We start from the raw sequence: 6,689 nt of genomic DNA, 5'->3' as shown, positions 1-6,689 counted from the left end.
ATTCCGCGTCCGCACCCGGTTTGCAGGCTCGACGCGCACGCGACCGGCTTCCGCCACGACAGCCACCATGCGCGCCTCCTCCGCGCGGGCGGAGATGACAATGACACGCTAGTTTCTCCTTGTCGGCGTGCTGGAGCACGCGCTCGTCCTCCTCTTCGTACGCTGCATGCATAGACGCGACTCCACCTGCAGCTGCTCGCGTGCTTGGCAGCGCGGCGGCATCGCGAGGAGGGACTGCAGACGACGTGAGCGGGCGAGCCTTCGGCTTCATGGCACAGGGATGGCGGCGACACGGCGGTTATGGGCGAGAAATTGTGGCCCGGAGCAGGCTGGCGCCGGCATGCGCAACGGTGGCGGCGGCATATTGATGAGTGCGCGTGTGGGAGCTTACTTTAGTTTTATATATAAGGTTGGTCAAACTTAAAAGAAAACCGTACTAGTACACGTAAAAATTAGACTTAGGCAGCACTTTTATTAGTTACTAGCTTATGTTCTTGCCCATTGTGACGAGCCTTACTACCACGACCACGATATGGAATCCTGTGCAAGCGCGTAAACCGCCGCGGCGCGGTCGATCGAACGGTGTGTCACCGTGTCGCGCTCGAAGGACATCCACTGAACCTTTTTGTGTGTGTGAAAACAATCCTCGAATATTACTCAACTTTTTTTTCCTGTGAAAGTTCTTGACACTGCAATATTTCCATATATTTGAATTTAGCTCCAGTTCGTGTTTATTTGGATTTGGACGTTTTAGGTGCGCCCTAATTTTTTTAAATACTGATTTTGTGTGTGTGACTGAGAGAGAACGTGTGTATGTGTCCATATGTGTGTTGTGGCGGAAGGGCAATGTGGAGACGGTGTGCGTGTGATACAGACATAGAGAGGTGTGAATGTGCAAATGATCGTGCATGAGTGAGACATAGACATATGACGATACGTTGTGTATACATGAGAGAACGGCCTTCTAGTTTACTTGTGTGTGTGTGAGAGAGAGAGGGAGATAGAGAGACAGATAGAGGAGCATCCGTAACACAACAACCATCTCTCTCGATTCATCCGTCCCTCGCACGGTCGCATGCAACACATGCATCAACGCGCACATTTTGACACCCTCACCCGGCCCCTGCCCACCTCAAGGCCCGCACAATCTCTTCGTGAATACCCATTTTTCTCGTTAGGTTTGTTTTCTCTCAATATCTGACACACACAAAGACACACACACACACAGACACACGCAGCACAACACACACACACACACACACACACACTCCCCCGAGCACACAAGTCATCCCCATCCAAGGTTATACGGCGACCACTCTCGCTTGTGCTTCTTTTTACCCCAACATGCACAACACCTCAATCTTCAAAGAGGGCAATGAGCAGATCGAAGACAGCGACCACACCGCGCTAGAGAATGCGGGGTCATTTGGAAGCAGGGTGATGTGACAACGACTAACTGACTCCTCCCCCCACCCTCTCTCTCTCTTGCACAAAATTACCAATCCCTCTCTCCCCTGCACAAAATTGTCAATCCCTCAACCCATGAGATCCTTCCGCTCTCGTCCATGTTTTTCTTGCTCTCTCATCAAACATGTTGTCTCTTCTCCTTCCACGTATACAGAATCCAGATGCACACTCATCTCATGTATATTACATGTATGCATGTTTCTCACAGACCTAACTTCTTCCTCTCTCTTTCTCTCTCTATCTCTCTCTCTGTCTCATTAGGTTTGTCTCCTACTCTCTCGTCCACATACATACAATCTTTCCCGCCCTATCTGCTACATCTTTAAAAGCTCTCTCTACATGTTTCATTCACACATTGGGATATGTCAAAATGTTGCTTCTATAATGGCTGATGTAGAGTTATGGTTGTTCTTGTTGCATCCTACAAAGTAATAACTATGAAATGCATTTAGATTCTCATTTGACTGGGATTATGTGAATTTGAGCATGTTGTGAAGCACTATAGACCTCGTATACATCTTGGGATTCGACAATGATTGTAACTATTGAATTGTATAGACCATTACATTCGAAGTCAATAGCCTAATATATTTATTTCACAATTTCAACAAATGATTAGTTCACTACAAACTAAGAAAACAAATGTGTACTCCCTTCAGTTTTATTTAAGTCTGCGTATTAGCATTGGTCAAAGTCAAGTTTTGTAAACTCTCAGAAAGCTTATAACAAAAAATATTAACATATACAATAACAAATAAATATCATTAGATTCATTATTGAATGTAATTTCACATCATACATATTTGTTATGGTAAATGTTTATATTTTTCTAGAAACTTGGTCAAACTTTAGGAAGTTTGACTTCGGTCGAACCTAATATGCAGAGTTTACTACTACTACTCGCTAGTTGCTTAGCTGAATCACTCAACACGCCACACAGGGAGTCCAGTGTCACAAAATTTTGAGGTCGGCGGGAAAATCTCCCGTGACCCTGATTCGAGCAGTGGGAAGTTACCATCATAGCCTTCGGAACAGGCCTATAGATGACGCTTGGTAGGGGGCTGTTTTCGTAACTTCAGGTTCACCCTACCCAGCCAACCCCACCCCGGCAGCTAGAGTAGTACACCTGAATACTCCCCAATTTCTATCCCCACTGCAAAATAGACTTCTCCACGGCACCGCAGCCTTCGTGCTCCTCCCCTTTACATCGGCGCACTCGTCCACTGCAGCACATCTACCTCATCGACGACCTCGTACGCCGCACTGGAGCCGGTCCACCGTCGTCGTCGTACACGGAGCCTCTTCCCCGGCATCGTCTTCCACGGTCTCGGATCTGCTTCCCGGAAGCCGACGCCAAGCGCAGAGGTACCACCGTCATGGACAATGAACTGACTCCCGTTGCCGACCATGACTCACAGAGGCCGCTACGACCATCGTTCTCCTCCTCGATTGGTAATGTGTGTATTGAATCACTTAGCAGTACATGTGCAGTTCTAATTTTGTTCATACCTACCCTTCAAATTTCCTGCGTGCTATTGTTCCCGTAAAAGTAATTGGTTATAGCCTCCATTGTCCAATAGAATATCAGCTTGTAATTGTGCGTCGCTCCTGTATCGCGCTGTGCTTGGGTAGGTTTTTGATCTGCAACCAGTAGTGTGGCAAATGATGGAAAGGTTTTTAGAACTAGCAAAATGCCCATGCATTGCACGCATCAAGATGCATTTGTATGAGTAGTTTATCTTGTTGGAGATGCTCTAACATGGAAGACGAGTGCTTTAATGTTGCCCACAAGATGCGCGAGTATTACTAGTAGTATATTTTTCTTGCCATGTTGAGATTTTAAAACCACGAGTGCGAACATGCAGAGGAGCAATGAAGACCAAACACGGGATATTCGGGACATCTTCAAGGAGCGTGGCAAGTTAAAGAGGAGCTGCACCGAACCTGTAAAACGAGCTTTGGTAAGTAACACCCTTTCAATTACTTTTGTGTAGCCTCGTGTTCTTCAATGTGTATATGTTGTAGTTTCTGTTTCTCTTAAGCGTGGTGTTCTTCGATGTGTAATAAGTGGGTGTTCTCACCTTGTAGTTTGTTTTTATTTATTTTTTCCTTTTGAATTCACTTCTCCGAGTTCTGTTTATCTGGCTTCTACTAAATGGATCTAGGTTGCTCTGAGTATTGATCTAAAAAAGAAGTAACTTCATGTCAGGATGCAGTTCCTGCGAGGAGGGAAGTATGGTCAATCTCGAGATCATGTTTCCAAAATGAGGCTGGATTACACACAAGGTGCCAGTTCCATAATGATGCTGGATTAGACACAAGGTGCAAATTCCTAGATGATGCTGGATTATACACAAGACAGGTGGAGTCGTCAGCTGTTCGTGTCCTCGTGGCATTAGTAAAGGCTGAAAGAAAGCGTGCAACAGCCCTTGAGAATGTAGCTGAGTTCCTGAAGAAGCGAAAAGAGCAATCAGATGCTCTCTTCACCCAAGCCAAAGAAGAGATGGAAGAAACCAAAAATAAGCTAGCAGAGGCGGAGCAGGCTAGGCGTCTCCTGCTATCTAAAACTGTTGTCAATATGAAATTTCCTTCATAATAGCTAGGTTCAAATGTTTATCCAGTCAGCATGCCTGTTGTGATGTCCGTGCATCTACTGATGTGGCACAAAATGTTTTTTTTCGGGTCATGTAATAACAACAATTACTTTCCAAACAATAACAGACGAAGCATTGGACGTGGTATAGTTCACGCGCAAGCCCGACATTCCAAGTTGACATTCCAAGTTCAACTTCCACATCAAACTCATGTGCACAGATATCTGCACATTCATACATAATGTCCACAACCATGATTCACTTCAAAGCCAAAAAAATGTGAGGAGAGTTATAAATAAAGAAAATACTCTACTAGTTCCTCCTACCAGTGCGAGCACAACAAGTCAAGACCATGCGTAAATTAATTATATTTTAGTCATTTTTTGTGTTCTAAAATGCCTGCCAGCTCGCGGAAGGACGTGTTGCCAGCACACGCGCGGATTCAATGAAGGCCAGCGGGGCAGTCTTAAGCTGGTTGCACGCGGCGAGGAGGCGTGCTCAGCTGGGCCTGCAGAGAGTGCGGCCCTCTTGGCCGGCGCGCCGGTTCAATGCTTGCGCTATGAGAGGTCGTGTCTGTGTCAGAGCAATCACTCCCTCTAGTCCTTTTTTGTTTGGGTATAACAAAATCTCATTTTCCATTCACATTTTAGTGGTTGGAGTTGTGCATGTGTGTCTGTGAGAGAGAGAGAGGAGACGGTAGTCGGGGTTGTCTGATCGGTAAACAAATGAATAATGTCAGTCTGGGATGGAGACGAAAAGGAGTCCGCAACAACTATTGTGTCTACAGGAGAGATAGAGAGAGTAATTTTAGTGGTATGAGTCATATGTAGAGACATATAGGGTGTGTGTGAGAGAATCCCATAGAGAGAAAGACAAAGTGAAAGACGAGTGGAGACTGTGTGTTTGGCGGTGAAAAAGAAAGCTTAGGTACCGAGTGATACCAGAGAACAGTAGAGACGTGAGAGATAATGAAAACCGTGTAATTTATAATGATAGGGAGATTGTGACACTTGTCAAGGGAGACGTCGAGAGACCATGTTTGCAAGGATAGGAGCAACATGAAGTGAGCCTGCGGGTGAGCTGGAGAAAAGAGAGTGATAGCTACCTGAAGGAGCATGCATGCGAGAGAGATGGGCGTGAAAGGAGTGAACAAAAAAGGGATTCAAATATTTGAATTCGAGATTATGATACATGTAATCCATACTCGGACCAAAATTGATCTATCAAACATGCATACTCATATGAATTCACGCACATCTATGTTATTTAATATGTAGATATTACTGATCCATACATTTTAGTAGAACATAATTTGGTTAAATTTTTTCGAATTCAACCTTAAGATTTCGAGATCGTTGTATTTGTAAATCATATTATACATATAAAGGAGCAGAATTCTTTGTTGTGCTTTTGAAAGTATATATATATATAAAATGATGTATATAGAATGTAATTCCAATTGAAAATGGATCCCGCCCGAAAAAAATAGAATACAAACGGGATTCGAATTGAGTTGGCACGGTAAACGTGCACTCTGTAAAATTTGAACGAAGCGGGGAAAGTCGCAGTAACCGCCCGAAACCAAAATCTGCGAGATGGAAATCACTACTGCCTATCCGTGCCACGCAAAGCCTATATGCTGAATTTCTATAGGTTTCAATAGGGGTAGGTTTGTAATTTCACCCAAACATGACGTAACCGCCTCTCATCCGGATTCATACACGGTGGGCGCCAAAACACAGTGTGTCCTCGGCCGAAATCGACTCCCTCCCCGATTCATACTCATACACGGTGGGCGCCAAAAACAAACTCTCGTCGGTAAATATTCGGTGTATGCAAGATTACCGTCCTATCCCCAACCGACTAGTGTTGCTGTAGATCCTTGCATCCCATCCTATCGCTTCATCCCCGCCGTCGTCCACCTTGCCGGCGCCGCTCCTACGACCGTCTCGTCCACCGCGCCCCGCCGCCACCGTCTACCCTCCTAGATCTGCTTCCACGCCGCCGATAGCCATCTCTACCGCAGCACCATCAAATTCTCAGCAGATGCGTACACGGCGCCGCACCAGAGGCGGTACTCTTTCATATCTGCTCAACTTATTTATCGCAGCAAGAAAATAGATCACCACTGCTTTACTCTGATTTGTTGTCTTGGTTGCGAAGTTGCCTTTGTCCAGTTTGTACCTTCAGATCCGCCATGGCACGCTCAACACCATACTCGCAATTCTTATGGTTTTCCCCTTTTATATTCCACACTAGTTAAATCATAGTAGAAAAAATTTCAAAATTGGGTCAGTCGATTTTTCAGAGCTCGTCGGAGTTCGCCGGTGTGATCGAAGGGGTTCAGGTGGGGACGGTGGTTGTGGGGGGCGGTGGTGGGGCCTCGTCGAACGAAGAAAACTCGACGTGGGTGGGGGGGGGGGGGGGGGGGGCGGAGGAACACAGGCGATGGGGCCGGTGGTTCGGCCGGCGGCCCGTGCGGTGTTCTGTATGGGAAGCATAGTATGTTCCTTGTCAGGAAGGGGAGCATGGACATCTGCAGTCAACAGCTGATAGAGCTGGCCTGTACGTGATCGATAGGCTTTCAATTACTAGTGGCAATACAACACCGTAATTTCCATCCAGTTC

The sequence above is a fragment of the Triticum urartu genome, chromosome 6, assembly GCF_003073215.2.
Source record: "Triticum urartu cultivar G1812 chromosome 6, Tu2.1, whole genome shotgun sequence".
Lineage (NCBI taxonomy): Eukaryota > Viridiplantae > Streptophyta > Magnoliopsida > Poales > Poaceae > Triticum > Triticum urartu.
Note: the sequence above shows the minus strand (reverse complement) of the source record.